Here is a 10,969-nt window from a genome sequence, read left to right as displayed (position 1 = left end):
CGGAGCTTCTTACTACCACCACTGCTTTCAGACAAGTGCATAAGTACACAGATTCCACACTGCCTTCTTCCTTTCATCTTTTGGATGTTTCTGGAACATTCACAGACTCGGAACAGTCGCTGGAAATAACATTCGCCTACTTGGAACATTCGTATGACTTAAGTGACTAACCGTTATTCAGCTCGTTAGCTCATGTTACACGTTACCAAACTAACTCCTATGCCAAGCGATTTATTTTCATTTAAAGTATTTATTAATTTACTGCGCCCATTAGACATGAGTAATAGATGGGACACACAGTTTGTAGAATCATTCTCTTTATCCCAGCTTGGATGAGAGCGAAATATCTTCAAAGATAAGCAGAACAGTCCAATTACAATTGATTCAGTGTCCTCAGAAGGAAATAACCTGAAAGCATGAGAATTTTCACAGAGAATTTCGCTAGATGACTGTGAATAGAATTCCAGACTCTACTGGAAAATTGAACTTGGATCCAACCGTGTCACTCCATCAATTTTGAAATGTTAGCGCTAAGAATTATGGGGAGAAGAGCTTTGGTGACAGGTGACACAGAGATTAAACTTCAAATGACTTAGCATATGGTGTTTGTTACACTTGCTAACAGCTTTACTTCAAACATGCTATTGAGGGGAAAGGGGTTAAACATGTCTGAGAAATATGAATGTAAAAGAAGCAATGGTGTATTTTGAATGCACTGTTTTAGGATTCATGATTGTGTTATTGGATTATTTTATTATTTGTGTCAAGTGCTTTGATGAAAAACACTGAGAATGCCCTAATTTGAGTTATTTTAAAACAATCTGCATTGTGTACATTTAGCCAATATTTTGTTTACCATATTTAAGAATAATCAAGGTAAGTGGACCTATAATTATCAATTCTTAGATGCTTTCTCAAGGCATTTTACACTGATGTAGGTATGGCAACATGCTCTTCAGACTGTACTCAAAAAACAAACACACATATTATAGGTAAGCACTTGGTGACAGAGATAAGGAAAAACTGCCTCTCATGAAAAAAAACTCAGTGTGTTGGGTTGGGCTAGGGGAACAGGTGAGAGACCAAGGATAAAAGCAGAAACAAGATAAAGAGGTTGGGGGAGTTAAAGCAATGTACTCTATAATAGTATTTCATCTATCCATCCATCAGTTCTCCACACCACTTCTTCTGTTCAGGGTCACAGATTCTTTTTCTTCTTTTCCTTTCGGCCTGTCCTGTTAGGGTCGCCACAGCGTGTCATCTTTTTCCATCTAAGTCTATCTCGTGCATCTTCCTCTCGAACAACCACTCTCCTCAGGTCCTCCCTCACAACATCCCACCAACCTTTTCTCTGGTCTTCCTCTTGCTCTTTTGCCTGGCAGTTCCATCCTCAACACCCTTCTACCAATATACTCACTCTCTTGTCTCTGAACATGTCCAAACCATCTCAGTCTGCTCTCTCTAACCTTGTGTCCAAAACATCCAACTTTGGCTGTCCATCTAATGAGCTAATTTCTAATCCTATCCAACCTGCTCACTCCGACCGAGAACCTCACCATCTTCATTTCCAGTTCTGTTTCCTGTTGTCTCTTCAGCGAACCATTTCTAATCTGTAGATCATGGCCAGTATCACCACTGTTTTATAAACTTTGCCCTTCATCCTAGCTGAGACTCTTCTGTCACATAGAACATCAGACACCTTCCGCCAACTGTTCCAGCGTGCTTGGACCCGTTTCTTCACTTTCTTACCACACTCACCATTGCTCTGTGTTGTTAACCCCAACTCCACATCCACCTCTCCAAATTGCTTCCATACCTCCACTAGTATGTTATCAGGACCAGCTGTCTTTCCAATGTTCATCCTGTTCAGTGCCTTTCTGACTTCCTCCTTACCAATCATTGCCACTTCCAAGTCATTCACACTTGTGTTTTCTACTCTTCCTTCTCTTATTTTCTTCACTCATTAACTTCTCAAAGTATTCTTTCCATCTGCTTAGTACATTACTGGCACCAGTCAACATATGCATTTCCATTGCTATCCTTAATCACCTTTACATGCTGCACATCTTTCCCATCTCTATCTCTGTCTGGCTAACCTGTAGAGATACCTTTCTCCTTCTTTTGTATCCATCCTGGTGTACATGTACAGGTTCAAATAAACTGTTCCAATCTTCTTCTTTTCCTTTGTTTTCAAAATCAGGTGAATGTACCACAACACAGTCAACAACTCAGAGTAATTCATCCATCCATTTGCTGAGACACTTATCCTCACAAGGGACATGGGAGTGCTGAAGCCTATCCCAGCTATCCCCGGGCATGATTCGGGGTACAGCCTGAACTGGTTGCCAGCCAAATGCAAAAAAAAAATTAAGATTTAAAGCAACACTGAAAAACTACAAAATGCATCATGTTTTGCTAAAAACACTCAGAATATGTTGGGTTCCAAAATCCCCCCTTTGCTACAGTTGCAACCTCTCTCCAGGTGACAAGGATAACATACTTGGCTTTGAAGCACTTCGAAAAGCACAACACCTGAGAGTTTTTGACCTTTCTTGTTTTGAAAGGTGTGATTTGTATGCCCAGGATAACCAGGGAAATTGTCACAACCACTGGAAACCAAAAACAAGCTTGACTAGAAAATCATTGAAAAGGCTCTTACCTGATACGCATATCACAGACCAATAATAGACACTTTATTGTGAGTCTTTTTTTTTTCTACAACTCAACATCTGTTCAGCAAGAAGTAATATCATTTATTCACAACATCTTAATATGTCATAAGAGGCCCCGTAGCTGAGTGGTTAGAGCATTGGTGATGCCATTTGACCAGGTTTCCATTGTTGCAGATGTCATTTTTTCGAATTTAGGTTTTAAAATGATTCATTCGGAATTATAGGACCGTGAGATAACCAGTAGTGCTGTTTTCAGGTGGAGAACAACAATTCCTCTTAGAGAGCAAAGAAATTATTTTTGCAATAGAAGACTTAAATGGAATTTAGCAAGTCCTCTATGAATCAAACAAATGTACCTATAACAAAGTTGCAAGGTCATCTTAGAGAAAATTGTGTGTTGTCAAAAAAGTAGGATGGGCATCAATGACAGCAAGATGGCAACTAAAGACTTTGACAGGGCTTTTAGAGAAAGAGTGCTTTACATTATATCCCACATTGTGAGCAATGATGCTCAATGGAAGACCTCATTTGATGATTGTGGGGATGAGGCCAAGGCTCTTCAATAGCCACTTTTTCCAGCTCTTGAGTTGGATGTAAGCTTCTGCTCTGAAATGATGAATGGGCTCCTTAACCAGCAAATCTGTCATGAGGCAGGCGCAGCCATGACAACTGGAGTCACAAAGGTTGGAGGTAGAAGAGAGAGAGGGCTGAGCGTCACTGTGCTGTCATCTTTTTTCATTTATGTATCTGTATCAGAACATCTTCAATGAAATGTTTTTTTTCAAATATAGAGCAAATTTAATCCACAAAAGTTCAGTGTCCTATCTTTTTGTAGAACATTTTCTTGAATTTTGCAAAGAATTCATCTTTAACTTTATGTATGTACCTATATCACAGTATTCAACAACTAATGAAGGAATAATTTGTTGAAGGTCTGCTGTATTTTATTTGTTTGATATAGAGAGAAAATTAAAAAGAATAAGGTGGTATTCTGCCTTTTGTGATTTGAGGAAAAGAAGACGGAAAGCAAGGCTTGTATTTTTCTACTGGTTAGGGGTCAGCTCCTAGTGACTACAGGGTGGTGGGAGGTGGTTGCCTGTTTGTCAAAGGCCCACTAGCCTTGTCCATTTTGACATTCACATGGGAGCAGTAATGATCCTAAAAGCTGCAATTAAGCTGACTGTCACGTTCCAGGGAAGCGCCTGGTGCCGGCACAGTGCTGCACCTATTATTCTCAGTGGGAATACTCCCGAAAGAACATTAATTTCTCTTCACCCCCAATGTTGCTCTGTCAACTAGTGTAACTTTTATTTGAATTTCAAAACACATTTCCATTTGCAGATATATCATTATACAAGGGATTTGAATCAGGCATCATTTTTAGTTTTTCCCGCTTCATCAATATCAGTAATTCGCCTGAGTTCTTATTGTTTTCCCAGCTATTAGTAAAAAAAAAAAAAGCTGTCAGTGATTCATAAAAATTTAACTTTTCAAATAAGAGCCCAGGTTCATTTCCCCAAAAGAAGATTATATTTGTATTTTATGAGGAAAAAAAGTGTGCAAAATTATTACTTTAATACAAATTGACGTAAGAAGTAATGACAATTAGTATCTGTTCCAGAATGCACACAGTAATCTTAAAATGATGAAAACATAGTGTTAAAGATTCCATAAAGTGAGTGCTGTTAAAAAGCTTGCCAAATTTGAACTTAATCTAAAGAGTGGCCGTGTGTAATTGGGCTTGGGTTTAGCCATTCCTCCAAAATTCTGAAAACTGAAATGGTGAAAAAAAAGAAGAAAAAAAAAGAGTTAACGTTATATCTCAACGTTTCAGTGTGAAATATGTCTTTGCATGTATTCACCCCCATTACAAACCCTTTTAATGAAATCATTTCCTCGACTCTTTAAACCTCTCATCAGTTCGATGTTTTATCAATATACCACATTATGACAATATACATATATGTATTACTCATTTGTGTGAATTATTAGCATTTATTTTTTTAACACAAAGGATGATAATAATATCAAAATCTATTGGTAGGGGCTTGGTGCAGGTGGGCATGTGTGTTGTGTTGGTGAGACGGACTGCGCATGCGTTAGGTGAGAGGCGAGTGTTAGAGAGAGAAAAAGTTGAATTCACGGCGACCTGGGTAGTGTTGTTTGCTAAGAGCCATTAAAGTGAGTTGAGTAACCGTTGATTACTACTCCCGCCATTGAGTTTGGGGATGCGATGTGAGAATGGAAGACAACCTCGGCCCTGGAGAAAACGTCTCCCCTGTGTCTCCTGACCACGGTCAAGCGACCGGAGCAGGAACGGTTAACACTGGACACCACGAAGGGACCTTCTCATGTTGTCTAAGGAGTGGTGAGCGTTGTCTCTTTTGATCAGAATCGGTAAAGTACTTGCTTTATTCAACTGAGTTAAGCTAACGCGTGATGGCTGCTACTCACAATCCCTGTGAATACGTTGGACCCGAAGCTAACCCTCCTGACTCTGGTATTGTGATGACTAGCGCTCCTGGGAGTGTCAAGTGTGTGAGCAAACAATATTGGACGGTGAGGAAATGTGAACATTATAACCCATTTGTGTGTGACGCAACTTGTCCAAACACATTTGCTGCTGGGGAGGAAGTGCTAGCTAGGCCACAGTTTTCCCGCTGTAACCCTTTTGCAATGATGTATATCAAAGCTGGTGTTCACGAAGCACGAAGCACTACACACAATTGCTCAACCTCTAATGCCTCTAATGCAAATTAATGCAAATGACATATTCAAACCCATTCTCCTCTGACTGTATGGGACGTCATGTACATAGCACACCAAAAATTTTTAAGCCAGAGGAGTGTAGTCCAGGGGCACCTGGGGACATCCAGAAATCTTTTTTTTGCCATCAGCTCTGCTCAAAGTTACCTACGAGGGACTCTTCGCATGGCCAACCCCTCTCTGACACCAAAGAGGAAGATGGGCCAAGGGAAAGGATCCCCATGTTGCAACCAGGCCAAAATGACGGCACCACACCATGGAGGGAATTCGTGCACAGGTTCGAATGTTGAACAGAGGTAAATTATTGGTCTGGAAAGACCATGACTTCACAGCTGAAGTTTTACTTAGTTGGAGCTGCGTTGGTGGAGAAAATGCCACCCCTGGATAAAGGGGCACGAGCCTGGATTACTAAATTTTTGGCGGCGATGTCAGGACAGGGAGTAGCATTGGGGGATTTTAGGCAGGCTATCTTGGGATCATGTTCCCTAATTCAATTACAGAATATTGAGGTGGCATCCGGCACCCACCATTTGGGAAGTGAAACGCCACTGGCAGAGGTGACTGATGTCATGTTTAGAGAATTGAGGGCAGCCTTTCCATCTCCAGTGGATGTGGCTCCTACAATATTTAATTACGGAAAGGATGTGACTCCGGAGCAACATTATGCTCAAGCGATGGAGCTGTGGATTGAAACCACAGGCAAACATCCAGCCAGCTATCCGGAGGCCGAGATGATGTTTAGGACAGCGATGTTGAATGGGCTCCCAAACGAGGTGCAGACGATTTTGAGGACAGATCCAGATATTCTGGTCTGCCCGGAGCCGCGGTTTAAGAGGCATTTGATACATCACTGCCGGATTTATGCGGAAAAAGCAAACAAAGACCAGAAGGAGACTGATGCTCTGGCGACGAGTTTGGTTAAATTACAGCTTGCAAAGTTGCATGGTGAAGCAAAACAGGAGAAGGCAAAACAAAAGCAAATGTATCAGACTCCAGTGGGGGCTGGACGGGGTCGAGGACAAGGATTCCGTGGTGGATACAGAAGGCGTGGTCGTGGTACCTTCCCAGGTCGAGGACGGAATGGATTTGCCCCGGGGACCTGTTTCAATTGTGGATCCCCGGATCATTGGGCTCGGGACTGTTATGGCAACCCACCACCGCCGGGGCCAGAGCAAAGAAATCAGCAAGCGGGGACACAGAACCAGGGAAGGCCACAAAAGCCCGCCCTTGGCCGCAGCCGAACCCACAGGGTCAGTATTACCAGGCTGACCCATGGTACGGCCCGGACGAATAGAGGGCCTGGGAAGCTCGGGAAGCACTGGCCAGGCAGAGCCAATGCTTCAGTTGACGGTGGCGGGTACTCCAATCCAGATGTTGGTGGACACAAGCACAGCGTTGTCGAAACGAGTTACAATGTTGGTCGGCTTCTCGGGACGTCCTCAGACTCTGCCTTTCACGTGGCCTTTGAAAAACGGAAATCACAAATACTGGACAGAAATTGTATCATTCCTATGTCCATGCAGTGGATACTCCCATTAATTTGATGGGTCGAGACATGTTAACAGCACTGAGAGCCCAAATTCTTTGTGGCAAACAGGGACTCACAGTGAAATTTCCTGACGGACAGGTCTTGGAATGCACCCAACCAATGATGACAAGAGGCCAGTGGTTGATGGCCCCACTCTCCACAGTACCAGAGACTGCACAAATATACTGGGCTCGGCTGAGTCCAGAGACCCCATTAGGAGGAGGTGTCTACTCTACGTATCTACTGTGGAAACCATGGATCCAGGCTTTGGCACCGTACCACCTCCCAGTGGACCCATTGCATTGCACTCTATATTACGATAGGGATTCGGATGAAGTATTTCGAGATGCGTTTGAAGAAATCAAGGGAGTTGATTGGACACTACAGTCACCATGCATCTTTGTAGGCCCAGAGGGAGTGGCAGCGAATGTGCAGTTGTCGCCAGAGCAAGAACAATGGTTCAAAATGGGTGAGGAAGGTCTGCCCCATGTAACACTGGCAGTGTCGCCAGGCCATGAGCCCCGCCAATTGGGGCAGATGGGGAAAAGATTAACACAACAGCATGATTGGATGATAACGGAAATTCCAGATGTGTGGCACTCTGCCTCAGCTAACAGTTTTAGGATTATGGCAAAAATGGTGGACGAGGCAGACCTCGAGTTGGTTTTTCTGGACCGCCATCATGGGCGGGAGCAGACTGATCATGAGTCCACACAGGCTATGTTGGATCAAATGCCGCAGGCCCTGTGGTCGCAGGGTCCATTTGATGTTGGTTTGTGTCAAACAGTTCAGCCGATCCACTTGGAGGTTGATTGTTCCATTCCGGTCCGCCGTCCTCAATATCGATGGCCTCAGGTATGGAAGACACAGTGGCCAGATTGTGGGATGCGGGGGTGTTGGAAACATCAGCCTTCTCGTGGAAAAACACCCCTACGCCCAGTTCAAAAGGCGGATGGGGTGACGTGGCGGATGGCCCATGATTTGAGGCCCGTCAATGACATCACCGTAACTCCTGCTCTGCCAGTTCCCGATCCCCACCGCATCCTATCATCCTTGGATCCACAAAAACAGTGGTACACAGTGATTGACTTGACAAATGCGTATTTCTGCTTACCACTAGCAGAATCAATACGACACATGTTCGCATTTACCTATAAGGGAGTGAAATTGCAGTACAAAAGTGTGCAAAAGAAGATCCCACGTCAGAAATTAAAGCCTTGGTAACCCATTACATTCCGACTCATGGTTTCCCTGCTTTAATCAGGTCTGACAATGGTACACATTTTAACAACAGGCCTCAAGCATCGTTTTGGGTGTGTGTACCACCCTCAGAGCCAAGGCAAAGTAGAGAGGGTTAACAGGAATCTAAAGGAAAAATTGGCTAAAATCATGGCCCAGACAAAGATGTCGTGGCTACAAGCTTTGCCCCTGGCTCTGTTGGTGGTCCGCCAAACTGTTCACAAAATTACTGGGTTCGCACCGTTCGAACTGTTAATAGGTCGCCTAATGCCAGGTCCTAGCTCCACCTTGGTTCCGCCGGCTGACTTGCCGACTCCGGATTTAACACATGCTTTGTACTGGAAGTATCTTCATGCACTTGTTTCCAGTGTGTCTGCACAGGTCACGGAAAAGGCGGCTGTCGACACTTCGTCAACACCACGGGATTCCGACATTACTCCATACGTTACCTCCGAGTGCTGTCCAGGAAGTGGACTGACCCTCGCTGGAAAGGACCATTTAGGGTTCTGGCTAGAACCTCACACGACATCCAATTGGAGACCAAGGGTCATAAGTGGTATCATTACTCGCAGTTGAGACCGCCACCTGACATTATACCTGACAATGGTGAGCGTGAAAGTTGACTGCCCGGACAGGCAAGTCAAGAGAGGGAAGGTGAAGATGATCAGAATTGAGTCTAAATCAAAGATGTCAACAATGTCAACAATGTCTGTGCCTGAAAAACAATTAACAATGTCAACAATGTCTGTCTGAAAAACAATTGGGACGTGAATGTCCGAGTTCTTTTATGATTACAATTTTATTGCTTTGCCTCACATCAATAGGCTTTGTGTGGACCATGCTGGCGCTCGAATCTGTTATACAGGATGAAAGAAGTGAAGGAGTGACTGTGGACAGCAATGGAACGGTGTGGTATGAGGCAGGCAAGGTGGTGGTGCTGAGCTGACACAGACACAACACTGATGAGTTTAAAATGTAATCAACCGACACAGGTGAGCACGTGGGGAAGCCTAAATCTGGAAAAGAAAGGGGACACAGGTCGGCCCCAGGAGGTGTATTGGAAAAGAGGTAAGAGGAGCATGGGTGAGAAGGTGGTCGGGATGAGGGAGGTTGCCCGACTCGGACGGGACCCATGCGGACAGGAACGAGACGTGGTTACAAACCAATTGTATTTTTGTCATGGGCCAGTTGTAAACGAGACAGTGATCATGTTAGACTTGAGTATTTTATTAATTGGGGGGTGGGCAGCAACCACGTGGCTGCCCTATGGATGGTATTTGGATTTGAGAGGATCTGAGAGATTCCCGACATGGAAGACGGTCTCTCATATCATCGGTCAGAGGTTTGACAGAGGTCAGAGGGGGCAGTGAAAAAGCACGAATCTGGCAGGATAGACTTAGGAATGTAAGAGTGACTGGACAGGGAAACACCAAGTTTTTATCAATGACTCTGAATCAAACAAATGACCCCCTTCCAGGGAACGTGCCAAAGGGAGGAAGTGAGTGGGCACCGGGATGTACGACGATAAGTGTTTGTGTTTCCAAGGTGGGATGGGATCCCTGTACACGTGTTTATTTGTGCCCCAACAAGACGGCATTTGAGGAGTACGGTAGGAAGAATCAAACAGAGAGCAAAACCATCCTGACTAGAGGAGGAAAGTCGGTAAGTAGCGTTCAGGTTAAGGTGTTCCCCGGATTCAGGAAGGTAGATGATTGATTCCTAATTCACACAGGCATTTCAATGGTAACGAACAATTGGTTACTAATGGCTGAACAGGCAGCCAACACGATCAATGGTCATTGTTTAGTGTGCCTTGAGGCACACCCTATTCTCCGCATAATTACAGCGGGAGTAATTGCCCCCAACTGCATTGTGCAGTTTTTGTATGAGAAAATTCTAACTGGTGACTGCACTGAATTGGATAAAGTTTTCCCGCTGACCGGGATGGAAAAGAAAAAGCCTATGTTTAACACCCAGGTCGCAAAACAAAATTTTACGTTTCTCAAATTACATGGAACTGGCGCAGGGATCCGTCGAATCCCAGAGCCATGGTGTATTGAGAATGTGTCTCTGCCAGCAAGTACACCCCTTGCACGTGCGGATGTATGGCTGTGGTGTGGAGGAAAAGTGTTATACGATAGATTGCCACCCAATGCCTCAGGTAAGTGCGCCCTGGTTACTCTGATCATGCCAGTTAGCGTGACGGCAGTGGATCTGAAACATACGCAGTGGGACCAGATTAATAGATTAGGGAAAGACCCATTTTTAAATAGAAGGAAAAGAAATATGGCCGAATGGCTTAAACAAGGGGATCCGACATATATTGATCCAATTGTGGTGCCTAGAGGGGTACCTGATGAATATAAATTGGTAAATCAAGTGTCAGCAGGATTTGAGAGTATCAAACAATTAATAAAAATGTGGAAAGGATTAATTACGTCTATTACAATGTTCAGAGATTGGCAAATTTCACCACTGAGGCACTGACAGCAGTGCACGAACAGCTGGGAGCCTCACCATTAATGACATTCCAAAACAGGATAGCTATTGACATGCTATTGGCAGAGAAAGGGGGTGTGTGCAGCATTTTCGGGGACCAGTGTTGTACATTGATCCCCAATAACACAGCTCCAGATGGGCGACTCACCAGGGCATTGGATGGACTTCGGACACTGAGTAAAAAAATGAAAGACCACTCAGGAGTGGATACCAATTGGTACACTGAATGGCTGAGTATGTTTGGAAGCTACAAAGGTTTGATCGG

General features: G+C 44.1%; 1 long non-coding RNA gene across 1 annotated transcript in view; it reads left to right on the top strand.

Annotated features, from left to right (window-relative positions):
* Nucleotides 1-8,947, top strand: part of LOC133499569 (uncharacterized) — a 33,445-nt gene extending 24,498 nt beyond the window's left edge. The window contains exon 3 of the long non-coding RNA XR_009794695.1: nucleotides 8,574-8,947. This is a non-coding gene — a long non-coding RNA (uncharacterized LOC133499569). The remainder of the gene's footprint in view (nucleotides 1-8,573) is intronic.
* The last annotated feature ends 2,022 nt before the right edge of the window (nucleotides 8,948-10,969 follow it).

The sequence above is a fragment of the Syngnathoides biaculeatus genome, chromosome 4, assembly GCF_019802595.1.
Source record: "Syngnathoides biaculeatus isolate LvHL_M chromosome 4, ASM1980259v1, whole genome shotgun sequence".
Taxonomy (NCBI): Eukaryota; Metazoa; Chordata; class Actinopteri; order Syngnathiformes; family Syngnathidae; genus Syngnathoides; species Syngnathoides biaculeatus.
This window is presented reverse-complemented; position numbering and strand designations above follow the sequence as displayed.